At 43.3% G+C, this 16,833-nt stretch overlaps 1 protein-coding gene across 3 annotated transcripts in view; it reads right to left on the reverse strand.

Annotated features, from left to right (window-relative positions):
- Positions 1-16,833, reverse strand: part of agbl1 (AGBL carboxypeptidase 1) — a 172,159-nt gene that overhangs the window by 35,794 nt on the left and 119,532 nt on the right. The gene's annotated exons all lie outside the window — the stretch shown is intronic.

Genomic DNA, 16,833 nt, shown 5'->3' on the forward strand with positions numbered 1-16,833 from the left:
TGTTCGCCAACCTTAATCTTCTCGTTTGTCCACTTTGATTTTGTTTTCTAGTTTTTAACCTTTTAACCTTTATACTAGTTTTCTAATAAAATTGTTTTTACTTCTGTTCTGTAAAGCGACTTTGGATACCTTGAAAAGCGCTATATAAATCGTATATATTATTATTATAATCCGGTCGTTTTCCGGGTTTTCGTTTTATCAATGCCAATCGCAGCCAGTAGGGTCCCAGACTACATGCAGTAGGTTGATAAGATCGGCTTGATAAGTAACCTACTGGGAATTATCGGTTGATACCATTCAAAGCGGGTGATCAAAGAGAAGTGATAAAAGCAATACCCTCTATGCACAATTGCACATGGAAATAACTCTTCCTACTTCCGGGCCTCTTCCAACTTCCTTCAGAGTTGTTATCGATGACACTAACGAAGGCTCTGTTCCATTCTGGTCAAACAGAGTCAGGGTGCTACTATTGTGCATGTTGGCTCACTGAAAACACTCACTACACTAGTGGGTCTCAAAGTGTCCTTGAGTGGGTTCCAAAAGGCCCCGTACGGATGTGTGACTCTGAGAGTGTTACTGGACCAGTAAGGGTCCATTTGGTTCCATTTATACACTCTCAGAGTTATGGGGGTCCTTGAAATTGTAAAGTTTCTCAAACTGTGTTCTAACCGTGTTATGTCGGAAGGTGAGAGAGAGAGAGAGAGAGAGAGAGAGAGAGAGAGACGGAAAAGACAGATGCAATATGATGGAATCTGTACTTTCTCATTTGCTACGGAAAACGCCTCTGGGATAAAAAAAAAAGTCACATAAATGAAGTTTTATCTGATGTTCCAAAAAACTCTCCGCCGATTAGAATAGACGACAACAAGTTGTCAGACACTAAACCCTGGTGGCTGGTGTGCAGTGCGTCAGCACTGAGTCGCACACACAGTCGCACACATCAAACGGATGTGCAGCACAACACAGGGAGGGTATACTGTAGCTGTTCAATCTGAGTGTCAAAGTTGCTCCGTACTTTTTGAACAGGAGGAAGGTGACCAAATAGAAGCAAATATCCGGTAGCTTCCACTGTGTGTCTTTCAACCACCAGCCATTTGATTCTCTTTTATGGGTTTAGACATATTATTCTTCAAAGTTAGGTGCAGCTATCTCTGCCTTTTAAACTCGCAGCCCACAACTCTGTCAGAAGTCCTTGGAGAGAGAGCAGCATGTGCTTTTCACAGGTGTTTCATCAGCTTGTGACAATAATAAGAGCAAAAGTAGCACAGGACATTATTGATTTAGATCAATTAAGTACAGGCCAATCAACGTCAATTCACTGCAGGTCATTAAACGCCATTACGTTTGACTTACAGCAAGAAACATGCACGTTATGTCTTATTACAGGATTATATCAACTGTACACTCTAAATGCTTCATATGATTTAAGGGCAATGACACTTTGGTAGAGCTTTTGCTTGTGTGTATACAAATATTGGCAAAACGTCTTTCCCTATTGCTCCTCTGATTAGAAATTGATATTCCAAAAATAGTCTCCTGACTGACTTACTGTACATTGCACAGTGAAACATCTATCAATCAAACTATTTGTATTAACATTTGTATTATGCTGTTATTTGGAGTGGTGTGCCACCAAATTCGAATGCAATGACAATAAACAACATCATATCGAATCTTATCAAAGTCACTCTTGTCAGCACATGAACAAACACAAAGAAAGCAGATTCTATAGAGCACCGAAGTCTGACGTCAATATCGGTAGAGGGCGCAGGTTCATGTACTTTTTATTTGCATTGAAATCCCCAGAGGAGGATTTTAGATTGCCTCATATAAGAACTGTGTTTTCACTCATATGAAGAATGCTGCTGAATTAGTTACATTTTCGCTAGAAACAGACTGTATCATGAGTGACTGACTGTCGCAAACGATACAGAGACACCTCCCTGACAATAATGCAGAGACAGCTTGTTTATTTTTGGACCACAATGCACAACGATTTTAAGATGAACCCATGTTATTCTCCACAGAGAAATTACTTCCGTGAACAAGGGAAATCGAGGGGATGAGCGAGTGACGTCAGGACTTTGGCGCACTATGCCCATTTGCAACATATCGATTCGAAACCCATAGCAGACTTACAAGTTCACAACGTGTCGCAGTGTGCTCTGAGCTTGTAGAATAGAGCGGAATAGATCTGTATTGATCTTGTGGTGTAAATTCAGCCAGCTATTTCTGCTCAATGTTCCCCCAGAATAGGGGGGGCGTGGGCGCTATAGGGTTCAAGTGGTTAAGTAGCCAGGCAGTGGAGTGGACAGTAGTAACAGATAACAGCAGCTACTGACCACCACACCAGCATAGTCAACAAATTGCACAAATTGGAGCTGATTCACGGCTCAGTTGGCTCTCTTGACAGCTTGATTGACGAATCACCTATTTGAGCATCACACACACTATACGAAAAAAGATGGATTTGTCAGAATGCAACAAAAAATGGACAGTGTTATGCTCTAATTGAGTCTTTGATGATCTCACTCATTAAATGACTGCTGGTGATATCACCCCACATGAATCAAGCTAACACTTTCACGCCCACATTAATGCCTAATTCTACTCATTTATGCTTCCATGCATGGAAGAAAATGAGTCACGCGTCACGCGACACAAATGAGATGAATTCAAGTGAGTCTTTAGTTGCTGGTCTGAACAAGATGGATGATGGAATGTAAAAGCGTAAACCTGAGTGCTACTAATACCGTGGTCTCATTGACTCTATACTAATTGCGACCTTACACAAGTCTCTACAGTCACAGGTGAGTCACTGCAATGAGTCACTGCGTTGCATCACTGTCCTTACTTCTTTTTTTTGTATGTGTGATATGACATATACATGATATTTGCAGAAAGTGCAAAGGTAGGCCAACACAAGGATAACACAAAAAGCACTGTCTGTCTGTCTAATTGTCCAATGGTCAACAGTAGAAGATGTGAATAATTGTAGGACTAAAATGTGTGGATTTTTCTTTGAAGTTGAAGTAATTTTTTTGGCTGAAAAGGGAGCAGTTCTGTTCTGTCAACTAACCCCCAAAAAAACACTACTGTGTGAAAATGTCACTCGCTGTGAGGCTTCTATGCGGTGACACCGCGGGTACAGTGAGGATGAAATGTGAAAACAAAACGTCACTCATAGAGAACTGTACTAGCAGTGTTAAGAAAAAGCCATTCTACAAGTTTACAACACATTGCACCAGAACGCATTCTCTGAGCATGTAGATCTGCAATCTTCTGTATGCTTTATTAGAATCTTAAACATGTTATGACTCATTTTGACAAATTTGGAATATTTGCCCAAAATGGACACTGCTTAAGATTCATTAAACTGTTCAATTGTGATACTGTCAAACATATTAGAGTCCACATTTCCCAAAAGGAAATGCATGGACAGAAAACAGGGCCATAAACATGATATGACATCAAGAACATGGTGCCAGGATTAATGTGGTAAACAAGGATAGGTTAAGGATGGGTTAGCCTGGCAGAAAACACTTGGCGCTACCCTTGTGCCCATTTGACTGGTCGGGGTGCCACCAATCAAATGCAGCTTTCAACAGAAAGCCCACTGAGCAAACTGTGTTTATTTTTTATTTTCTTGCCTTCGTCTGTTTATATTTGACCTTAGTACTCACATCCACCCTTAGTACTCTCATCCACTCTTAGTACTCACATCCACTCTTAGTACTCTCATCCACTCTTAGTACTCTCGTCCACTCTTAGTACTCACATCCACTCTTAGTACTCACATCCACTCTTACTCTCATCCACCCTTAAAACGATTATCGATTAATAATTTTCATAATCGATTTCGGGTCCTATTAACGATAATCGATTAATTGATTAAACGGACCCATCCCTAGTACTCTCATCCACTCTTAGTACTCTCATCCACTCTTACTCACATCCACTCTTAGTACTCTCATCCACTCTTACTCACATCCACTCTTAGTACTCTCATCCACTCTTAGTACTCTCACATCCACTCTTAGTACTCGCATCCACTCTTAGTACTCGCATCCACTCTTAGTACTCGCATTCACTCTTAGTACTCTCACATCCACTCTTAGTACTCGCACATCCACTCTTAGTACTCTCACATCCACTCTTAGTACTCACATCCACTCTTAGTACTCTCACATCCACTCTTAGTACTCACATCCACTCTTAGTACTCTCACATCCACTCTTAGTACTCTCACATCCACTCTTAGTACTCACATCCACTCTTAGTACTATCATCCACTCTTACTCACATACACTCTTAGTACTCTCATCCACTCTTAGTACTCTCACATCCACTCTTAGTACTCTCATCCACTCTTACTCACATACACTCTTAGTACTCTCATCCACTCTTAGTACTCTCATCCACTCTTAGTACTCTCACATCCACTCTTAGTACTCACATCCACTCTTAGTACTCTCATCCACTCTTAGTACTCTCACATCCACTCTTAGTACTCACATCCACTCTTAGTACTCTCATCCACTCTTACTCACATCCACCCTTAGTACTCTCATCCACTCTTAGTACTCTCATCCACTCTTAGTACTCTCTCATCCACTCTTAGTACTCTTATCCACTCTTAGTACTCTCATCCACTCTTAGTACTCTCATCCACTCTTAGTACTCTCATCCACTCTTAGTACTCTCATCCACTCTTAGTACTCTCACATCCACTCTTAGTACTCACATCCATCCCTAGTACTCTCATCCACTCTTAGTACTCTCATCCACTCTTACTCACATCCACTCTTAGTACTCTCATCCACTCTTAGTACTCTCACATCCACTCTTAGTACTCGCATCCACTCTTAGTACTCGCATCCACTCTTAGTACTCGCATCCACTCTTAGTACTCTCACATCCACTCTTAGTACTCACATCCACTCTTAGTACTCTCATCCACTCTTACTCACATACACTCTTAGTACTCTCATCCACTCTTAGTACTCTCACATCCACTCTTAGTACTCTCATCCACTCTTACTCACATACACTCTTAGTACTCTCATCCACTCTTAGTACTCTCATCCACTCTTAGTACTCTCACATCCACTCTTAGTACTCTCATCCACTCTTAGTACTCTCATCCACTCTTAGTACTCTCACATCCACTCTTAGTACTCACATCCACTCTTAGTACTCTCATCCACTCTTACTCACATCCACCCTTAGTACTCTCATCCACTCTTAGTACTCTCATCCACTCTTAGTACTCTCTCATCCACTCTTAGTACTCTTATCCACTCTTAGTACTCTCATCCACTCTTAGTACTCTCATCCACTCTTAGTACTCTCATCCACTCTTAGTACTCTCATCCACTCTTAGTACTCTCACATCCACTCTTAGTACTCACATCCATCCCTAGTACTCTCATCCACTCTTAGTACTCTCATCCACTCTTACTCACATCCACTCTTAGTACTCTCATCCACTCTTAGTACTCTCACATCCACTCTTAGTACTCGCATCCACTCTTAGTACTCGCATCCACTCTTAGTACTCGCATCCACTCTTAGTACTCTCACATCCACTCTTAGTACTCGCACATCCACTCTTAGTACTCTCACATCCACTCTTAGTACTCACATCCACTCTTAGTACTCTCACATCCACTCTTAGTACTCTCACATCCACTCTTAGTACTCTCACATCCACTCTTAGTACTCACATCCACTCTTAGTACTCTCATCCACTCTTACTCACATACACTCTTAGTACTCTCATCCACTCTTAGTACTCTCATCCACTCTTAGTACTCTCACATCCACTCTTAGTACTCACATCCACTCTTAGTACTCTCATCCACTCTTACTCACATCCACCCTTAGTACTCTCATCCACTCTTAGTACTCTCATCCACTCTTAGTACTCTTATCCACTCTTAGTACTCTCATCCACTCTTAGTACTCTCATCCATTCTTAGTACTCTCATCCACTCTTAGTACTCTCACATCCACTCTTAGTACTCACATCCACCCTTAGTACTCACATCCACTCTTAGTACTCTCGTCCACTCTTAGTACTCACATCCACTCTTAGTACTCACATCCACTCTTAGTACTCACATCCACCCTTTGTACTCACATCCACCCTTTGTACTCCCATCCACTCTTAGTACTCGCATCCACTCTTAGTACTCTCACATCCACTCTTAGTACTCTCACATCCACTCTTAGTACTCACATCTACTCTTAGTACTCACATCCACTCTTAGTACTCTCACATCCACTCTTAGTACTCTCATCCACTCTTAGTACTCTCATCCACTCTTACTCACATCCACTCTTAGTACTCTCACATCCACTCTTAGTACTCTCATCCACTCTTAGTACTCACATCCACCCTTAGTACTCTCATCCACTCTTAGTACTCTCGTCCACTCTTAGTACTCACATCCACTCTTAGTACTCACATCCACTCTTACTCTCATCCACCCTTAAAACGATTATCGATTAATAATTTTCATAATCGATTTCGGGTCCTATTAACGATAATCGATTAATTGATTAAACGGACCCATCCCTAGTACTCTCATCCACTCTTAGTACTCTCATCCACTCTTAGTACTCTCATCCACTCTTAGTACTCGCATCCACTCTTAGTACTCACATCCACTCTTAGTACTCTCACATCCACTCTTAGTACTCGCACATCCACTCTTAGTACTCTCACATCCACTCTTAGTACTCTCATCCACTCTTAGTACTCTCATCCACTCTTAGTACTCTCACATCCACTCTTAGTACTCACATCCACTCTTAGTACTCTCATCCACTCTTACTCACATCCACCCTTAGTACTCTCATCCACTCTTAGTACTCTCATCCACTCTTAGTACTCTTATCCACTCTTAGTACTCTCATCCACTCTTAGTACTCTCATCCATTCTTAGTACTCTCATCCACTCTTAGTACTCTCACATCCACTCTTAGTACTCACATCCACCCTTAGTACTCACATCCACTCTTAGTACTCTCGTCCACTCTTAGTACTCACATCCACTCTTAGTACTCACATCCACTCTTAGTACTCACATCCACTCTTAGTACTCACATCCACCCTTTGTACTCACATCCACCCTTTGTACTCCCATCCACTCTTAGTACTCGCATCCACTCTTAGTACTCTCACATCCACTCTTAGTACTCTCACATCCACTCTTAGTACTCACATCTACTCTTAGTACTCACATCCACTCTTAGTACTCTCACATCCACTCTTAGTACTCTCATCCACTCTTAGTACTCTCATCCACTCTTACTCACATCCACTCTTAGTACTCTCACATCCACTCTTAGTACTCTCATCCACTCTTAGTACTCACATCCACCCTTAGTACTCTCATCCACTCTTAGTACTCTCGTCCACTCTTAGTACTCACATCCACTCTTAGTACTCACATCCACTCTTACTCTCATCCACCCTTAAAACGATTATCGATTAATAATTTTCATAATCGATTTCGGGTCCTATTAACGATAATCGATTAATTGATTAAACGGACCCATCCCTAGTACTCTCATCCACTCTTAGTACTCTCATCCACTCTTAGTACTCTCATTCACTCTTAGTACTCGCATCCACTCTTAGTACTCGCATCCACTCTTAGTACTCACATCCACTCTTAGTACTCTCACATCCACTCTTAGTACTCGCACATCCACTCTTAGTACTCTCACATCCACTCTTAGTACTCACATCCACTCTTAGTACTCTCACATCCACTCTTAGTACTCTCACATCCACTCTTAGTACTCACATCCACTCTTAGTACTCACATCCACTCTTAGTACTCTCATCCACTCTTACTCACATACACTCTTAGTACTCTCATCCGCTCTTAGTACTCTCATCCACTCTTAGTACTCTCACATCCACTCTTAGTACTCACATCCACTCTTAGTACTCACATCCACTCTTACTCACATCCACCCTTAGTACTCTCATCCACTCTTAGTACTCACATCCACTCTTAGTACTCTCATCCACTCTTACTCACACCCACCCTTAGTACTCTCATCCACTCTTAGTACTCTCATCCACTCTTAGTACTCTCTCATCCACTCTTATTACTCTTATCTAATGTACTTTTAGAAGGGCATCGAGGCAACAGGCAACGCAGACGTCGTTGCCTGGATCAACAACATGTCTGCTCCAGGTCTGCTCAAGAGGGGCGGGACAACGCAAGCGTAAAAAAATAGCTCAACAGAATCCAGGTCTAGTCAGTTGCGGGCGTGTGCACGGAACAAGCATGCGCACGACAATTTCACAGGACCGCGCCCGCGTAAATACGCTTGCGGTGTCGCCCCTCGAAAAAACGCAAGTCTCGTTGAAAATGAATTACTAGGAGCGTTAATCGCTGCTCATCTGAAAGGACAGTATATAGTCAACCTTGTGCCCAGGCGGTGGCGTAACCGTCTGGGCACCCTACTGGTGATCCAGTCGCACTGTGCCGCGGGTTCGACTCCCGAGCCTGACACGGCCTTTACTGCATGTCTTCCCCCATCTCTCTCCCGTTTCCTGTCAGCCTACTGTCTGTCCCTTCAACAACAAAAAAAAACAATAAAAGGCGTAAGCCGCAAAAAAAATATCTTTAAACCTTGTAATGCTAACTAGCATAAGGAAGAATAAGTCCACCATACTTGTTAGCTACGTTTACAAACCCAGATGGCTTACAGTGAATTAGACAGAGTATTTCTCAGTGTGCTGCTGCGAATGTGAAAACAATCAAGTGTGCAAGTCGATCTGAATACAAATACCTATTCTATGTGTGGCCGCTTTCGTCTAGAAAGGGTCAATTCATGATCAGACCGTCGAGACCCATGTTTTGTCCCCGCCATGAAACCTAATCAGAGCCATAATAAGTGAGGCAAGCTGACAAACCGCCAACTCATGAATATTCAGAAGCAGACATGCATATTCTCTGGATAGATGCACACTCACACACGCAGACTAAGAGAGGTGATAACAACGCCTTGAGTCAGTCACGCGTAACTAAAGAACCTCTCCATCAAAACACCTGACAGCCTAGGGCTCCGGAGATGGAAGGGGCGGAGGTGAGAGAGAAAGCCAGGTTATTTATTTCTCTCCTCTTTTGTAGAATGACTTCTCTGTTTAAACTGTCTGACAACATTGATCAGGACAATACAGCGCACTGGCTTGAAATGAACAAGATAGGGAGAGAACAAGGTGTGCTTGGGGGAAGATAGAAGAATCTATTTATTTGTTTTGTTTTGTTTGTTTGCTTGCGTGTCTGTTTGCTGGTTGCTCCTCATCAATGCTGTAATATAATGGACGTCTCATACAAACACCCATAAGAGACGAAACAACAAACTGTCAACCCGCTAATGTGTGTGGCATGCGTGTCCATGTTTTTATACAATGAATAGAAAATTAACTGTAGGGAGTGTGTTCGTCCACAGGCTCTGGGTTTCTGTGTCCGTCTCTTGAGTGTCCATGACTCTGTGTGTGTGTGTGTGTGTGTGTGTGTGTGTGTGTGTGTGTGTGTGTGTGTGTGTGTGTGTGTGTGTGTGTGTGTGTGTGTGTGTCAGTGTCTGTGTGTGCGCGCATGTGTGCATGCGTGATTGTCTAAGATTGGTGTCAGATTGCAGAAGTGGCTCGTTTTTAACAAAACACCTCAAATCATGAACGCAGCGTCCGATTGCCGTGAAACTTTTCTAGTTTGGAATCATATTATGACTGTATGGTGACTCATGACACATGACATTTAGAAACTACAGCCACGGTTGGATATGTGCTACAGTATCATTGCCTCACACAGATTCCAGAGGACATCTCTGTAATTGGTGATTTCCACTGAAACATCCAATACGCTTACGAGATTGGACAATTAACTGCACAGAGGGAGCAATGGCCCATACAGCAATTTGACACAATTCATGTCTACCGATTAATCACAGGGAGGTTAAAGATAGTGCTTCTAAAAGATATAAATGGATTTTCAACGTCTACAACTACACATCGTTGCCGTCGGGGCAGAAACCTTGTATCTCGGAGTTTCATATTTTTTATGTTTTTTCGTAAATGAATGCCCTACTTCATCAAGTTCATCATCATACAAGTGTCACACAAACGTAGGCTAGTGAAATGCTGTGATGCAACACATTGTGGAGTTGTAGATTGGCTATTTTCATTTTAATAATACTACTACTAATAATAAAAAGGAACAGTTTCCACTCGACAGCGACAATATGAAATGTTAGCAGGCAAAGCTAAAATATCTGAAGACTCATTCGGGGGGGGTAAGATTTCATGGTCGAGTGCCTTGTGCGGAGGAAGTTACAGATTTTGGATTTGCTCAGCTTCTCAAGTCTTTTGCGGCTATTAGAGTATAACTTTACACACTAACAATAGTACATTTCCTATATCCAATTGTATTTGCTCACCACAGGGCAGCAGACACAGAAAAAGGTGGTAAAATCTCAGTGCTCTTTAGAACTCACGTATTTTACACAATGTTTACTCCCTCTCGCACAGCACTGCAGCTGCCTGCATGCCCAAGGCTTGTGCGTGTGTGTATGTATGAGAGAGAGAGAGAGAGAGAGCATGTGTGTGTGTGTGTGTGTGTGTGTGTGTGTGTGTGTGTGTGTGTGTGTGTGTGTGTGTGAGTGTGCATGGCTGCATGCGTGATGATTATCTTAACATTGTGTTCTCTCTCAACAGTAAACGAACCGATTTATTTATATATATATATATATATATATATATATATATTTCGGGCAGTCACGGCCTGACATGTTTGGGAAACCAAACATGTCTACTCTAACCTATGATTGCAGTGACTTAAGGTCAGTACACACCGAGGCCATTTCTTTCTTCCCATGCAATTATTGGCCCCAAGTTTGTTTCATTTTCATTTTTTTTGTTTTTCATTTTTTTATTCCATTTATGATTTTACATGATTACATCATTTTTTTTCCATTTTTCTTTTACATATTCCACAAATGAAAAGGAGACAGAATATAAATCTTGTTATCTCTATCATCAATCCAAAATCAATCAAATAATAGATCTACTCACCACATGCAGTATACCATACAAGCTGTATCATGATCATCTATCTATAAATGCACCAAGTCTCTGTACGTCTGTCTGTCTGTCTGTGTGTAATCCATGTAACTCGAGAACCATTCGCACCACCGACTTCAAATTCGACACACGCTTTGCACCACCACAGGTGGTGCAGTGGCCGGTGTCGAGTCGGTCGGACCCACGGTTGTCCTGAACCGCCCCAAAAAGGCCTCTGCTGAGACTGGAGTACTGTATGCGTGAGACTTAACTTCAAACTCCATTTGAACGAAAATGAAGGAATGAGGCGTGGGAGCACGGACATACTGAATGCCTTTTTTATTTAGGTGCTATATAATAACAGAGGACTAACGTGTCCATGCCGGAGGCATATCTTTTCAGAACATTTTAACGATGTTAGATTCATTGAAAACACATGTCCTTGGTTCAGGTGACTGATATTATCCTTCTAATGCGTGAGAGGGCCATGTTTTTCAATTAAATAAAATAATGAAATGAAATGTAATATATGATAAAAGTAATTGAAAAAACACGGCCCCCTCACCTATTAGAAGGACGATATCAGTCACCAGAACCAAGGATTTGTGTTTTCAAAAATCTAGATACTGAATCAAGCTTGGCGTGCTCACAGAAACGAATGTCTGAAAGTGAAATATTCCATTAACATTTGAGTGAATGTATTGATTTTCAATAACATTTTTTAAATTAAAAGTTTAGAAAGGAAATGTTTTAATTGCATGTTTTACTTCATGAAGTTTACTTCAATGATGGTCAAGTTGAGCAAATTGGTCAAATTGTGACATAATGCGGGCCAGATTACTTTTGGTTTAACAGAAGGTGGAGGTCCTAGCGTGCTCCCAAAGTCTCGACACACACACACACACACACACACACACACACACACACACACACACACACACACACACACACAGAGAGAGAAGGTCATACACACAAATTTGATTTAAATGTTGTTTATATTCTCAAGAACATTGACTATACACTAGTATACAGCAAATACTTTTATTATTAGAATTCCCTGTGTGAATTACGAAGTTGACATACTGGAGTAGACTATTTGGGCTGAAGTTGACATACTGGAGTAGACTATTTGGGCTGAAGTTGACATACTGGAGTAGACTATTTGGGCTGAAGTTGACATACTGGAGTAGACTATTTGGGCTGAAGTTGACATACTGGAGTAGACTATTTGGGCTGAAGTTGACATACTGGAGTAGACTATTTGGGCTGAAGTTGACATACTGGAGTAGACTATTTGGGCTGAAGTTGACATACTGGAGTAGACTATTTGGGCTAAAATAGCTTTGGAAACCCCACACACTTTCAATGAATAAAATTTGAAGTTGAACAAACACAATTGTACACCTTACAAAATAAATTGTGAAAGCAGGCTACACAGCTGCATTTAATTGACCAGGACGGTTTCACTCTTGCTAGGAATGAATAATCCAACAAATGCTTTGTTATTCTTACCGGTTACTTATTTCATGTATGTAATCTGAGTATAACACATTTGCAATTTCAAAGTCAGAACAGCCCTAAACCAAACATTATGAATGTCCATAATTTATTATAATGATGCGGTAGGCTACAGTGCTGCTTTATAGTGTCAAACTCATTGAGAGAGTGATGATCCAAAGAGTGAGAATATCTTCTTGAGCAAGACTTGGAAGTGAAGACTTGGAAACAGTTCTGAAATGTATTTTACAGCCCTCATCATTTTTACCTCCATGCTGTCACCATTCCCAGGAGCAACGTCATGCACAGACTGCAGAGAGGGGAAAGGAGCTGCGTTGCACAGATAAGGATATAGTTGCCTCTCCTACAAACATTCTACTAATGTAATCTGTCACATGATACAAACATGATGGCTAACGTTCTTTGGCTACGCGTAAATGCGAACGTGTGTATACCGTTTCATTGAAATGAATAGCGGGGGGGGTCCTCACTCTATCCTTTATTACTCTATATGGGTCTATAGGTACTACGTACTTTATTACTCTATATGGGTCTATAGGTACTACGTACTTTATTACTCTATATGGGTCTATAGGTACTACGTACTTTATTACTCTATATGGGTCTATAGGTACTACGTACTTTATTACTCTATATGGGTCTATAGGTACTACGTACTTTATTACTCTATATGGGTCTATAGGTACTACGTACTTTATTACTCTATATGGGTCTATAGGTACTACGTACTTTATTACTCTATATGGGTCTATAGGTACTACGTACTTTATTACTCTATATGGGTCTATAGGTACTACGTACTTTATTACTCTATATGGGTCTATAGGTACTACGTACTTTATTACTCTATATGGGTCTATAGGTACTACGTACTTTATTACTCTATATGGGTCTATAGGTACTACGTACTTTATTACTCTATATGGGTCTATAGGTACTACGTACTTTATTACTCTACATGGGTCTATAGGTACTACGTACTTTATTACTCTATATGGGTCTATAGGTACTACGTACTTTATTACTCTATATGGGTCTATAGGTACTACTGTACGTACTTTTGATTTAGCACAAAAAAACAGGAAAAAAATACAACTATATATGACACTTCTATGTTGATGGAATGTATCAGAAACAGCTGCTCCATTCAGTAATGCTCTTCACTTCTTCTGATCCTGATACATTTTGGCCTTTTAGCGATGCATGGCTGATCTATCCTACTATAAATGCGTCTGTCTGTCTGTGCGTGTACGGTAGTAATGCACGTAACTCGAGAACCGTTTGACCCACCGACTTCACATTGGACACACACGTTCCACACCCCCACAGGGCCACACCCCCACAGGGACACACACGTTCCACACCCCCACAGACACACCCCCACAGACACACACGTTCCACACCCCCACAGGGACACACACGTTCCACACCCCCACAGGGCCACACCCCCACAGACACACACGTTCCACACCCCCACAGGGCCACACCCCCACAGACACACACGTTCCACACCCCCACAGACACACCCCCACAGGGACACACGTTACACACCCCCACAGGGCCACACCCCCACAGACACACACGTTACACACCCCCACAGGGCCACACCCCCACAGGGACACACGTTACACACCCCCACAGGGCCACACCCCCACAGGGACACACGTTACACACCCCCACAGGGCCACACCCCCACAGGGCCACACCCCCACAGGGACACACCCCCACAGACACACACGTTCCACACCCCCACAGACACACCCCCACAGACACACACGTTACACACCCCCACAGGGCCACACCCCCACAGACACACACGTTACACACCCCCACAGGGCCACACCCCCACAGGGACACACGTTACACACCCCCACAGGGCCACACCCCCACAGGGACACACGTTACACACCCCCACAGGGCCACACCCCCACAGGGCCACACCCCCACAGGGACACACCCCCACAGACACACACGTTCCACACCCCCACAGACACACCCCCACAGGGACACACGTTACACACCCCCACAGGGCCACACCCCCACAGGGACACACGTTACACACCCCCACAGGGCCACACCCCCACAGGGACACACCCCCACAGACACACACGTTCCACACCCCCACAGACACACCCCCACAGGGACACACGTTACACACCCCCACAGACACACCCCCACAGGGACACACGTTACACACCCCCACAGGGCCACACCCCCACAGACACACCCCCACAGGGACACACGTTACACACCCCCACAGACACACCCCCACAGGGACACACGTTACACACCCCCACAGGGCCACACCCCCACAGGGACACACACGTTCCACACCCCCACAGACACACCCCCACAGACACACACGTTACACACCCCCACAGGGCCACACCCCCACAGACACACCCCCACAGGGACACACGTTCCACACCCCCACAGGGACACCCTCACAGGGACACGTTCCACACCCCCACAGGGAGTGTTCCACACCCCCACAGGGACACGATTCCAAAATAGAATCGAGCTTGGAAAGACACGTGAACAGGTTTCGACGCGCCCACCTGGCACGGTGGCACCTCCAGTGCAGTTACAGCCTTTTATCTGACGCTTTCAAACCTTAATCATCAGGGCCATATAATTGCGTATACTGCCACTTTCCGGCTGATGGGATTGGTGTTGGTGACCTAGCGTGCGTCATCCCCCCCGGTGCTTTCAAGGCTGCCTACCTTTCACACTGCAGCCACGTTGAGTTGAGATCAAATCCCACACAATTCTGGATTTCATTTGAACCAAACGTGACCAGACTTGTATCTACCCTTCCCTGTCCAAAGTTATAGATACTAGACCTGTACGTACGTGACCATCGCAGTCGGCCGGCCGGCCGGCCTACTTGGGAACGATGCAACTTGGGAACCTAATGATATACGTTGTTCATAGCACCCGTTTTAACTGTCAGCCGGTGTCCCACATGGAGATCTGTGTATGTGCCTTTGTGTGAAGACTGAAACTGAAAAGTGTACTTGGCAATCAATTCGGCCCACTGGCAGAGCCTGATTGGTTGAGAGTCAATTGGCTGAGTCAGAGGCTGGAAATTGCACAGGTGAAAGGAGTTGGCCTCATTAGGCCCACTGGCAGAGCCTGACCAGAGCCTTTTGTGGTGGTTCTGGAGAACCGTGGGTCCGACCGACTCGATACCGGGCACTGCACTCCCTGTGGGGGTGTGGAACGCGTGTGTCGAATGTGAAGTCGGTGGGTCAAACGGTTCTCGAGTTACGTGCATTACAACCGCACACACACGCACACACACACACACACACGCGCGCGCGTACGCACGCACACAGAGACGTGGCGCATTTATAGTAGGATGATGTGTGCAAATCTTACAAAGCTAACATTTTTAACTTAAATCTTGGGGATCCCTGGAACAAAATATTTGGAGATAGGGATCGACGGTCAAATGTATATAATGTTGGGGTGTTGACATTGAGCACTGACATATAGAAACAAAGTTTTCAGAAAACTGTTAGTATTTAGTAATTAGAATCTGCCTCAGGTCTTAATGGGTTAAGTTAAAGGTTACTCAAGTGGGCTAAAGTAAATTGCCAGAATGAAGCATTCATTGTCTGTTACAATGTTGTTGTGGCAATGGATGTTTAAAATCTATGTCTTTGTCTTATGAAATGTGAACATTTGCAATACATTGCAATTACAACACCTTGTAGATGTAGATTGGCTATTTTCACTTTTGAATTTATGTTCATGAATTTATGTTTAAATTTTCGTCTGGGCGCAATCACAGCCAATCAGTCACATTAAGCGCAGCTCGACACCTCAGCATTGATTGCATGCAGCTGGCCTACAGGGCACGGCTCCGTGGATTCCTCTATAGAATGGCATGGCCAAAGGGACGTTGCCAGGTTGAAAGTGATTGATCCTGCGTTCACACTGGCAGCTACAAACATGCAGTCAGTCTACCATTATTTTCCAATGCAAGCCAGCGACATGAAGATACAAAAATACATCCAATGTTTGTAGCTGCTATAGACAGCTAAGCTACAAAAAAAGTTGAGCTGGTTTCAACTTCTGCTACAAAGACACAAAACTACAAATACATTGCTATGTAGCTTTGTAACTTTTGTATCTGCCAGTGTCAAGTTAACCACAAATGCGAGATCATGATGCCTGTCTGGGTCATCCAACTCTTAAGTTCCAATAATATAGATTCCATTTCT

Source organism: Protomyctophum bolini, assembly GCF_963924005.1.
Source record: "Protomyctophum bolini genome assembly, chromosome: 4".
Classification (NCBI taxonomy): domain Eukaryota; kingdom Metazoa; phylum Chordata; class Actinopteri; order Myctophiformes; family Myctophidae; genus Protomyctophum; species Protomyctophum bolini.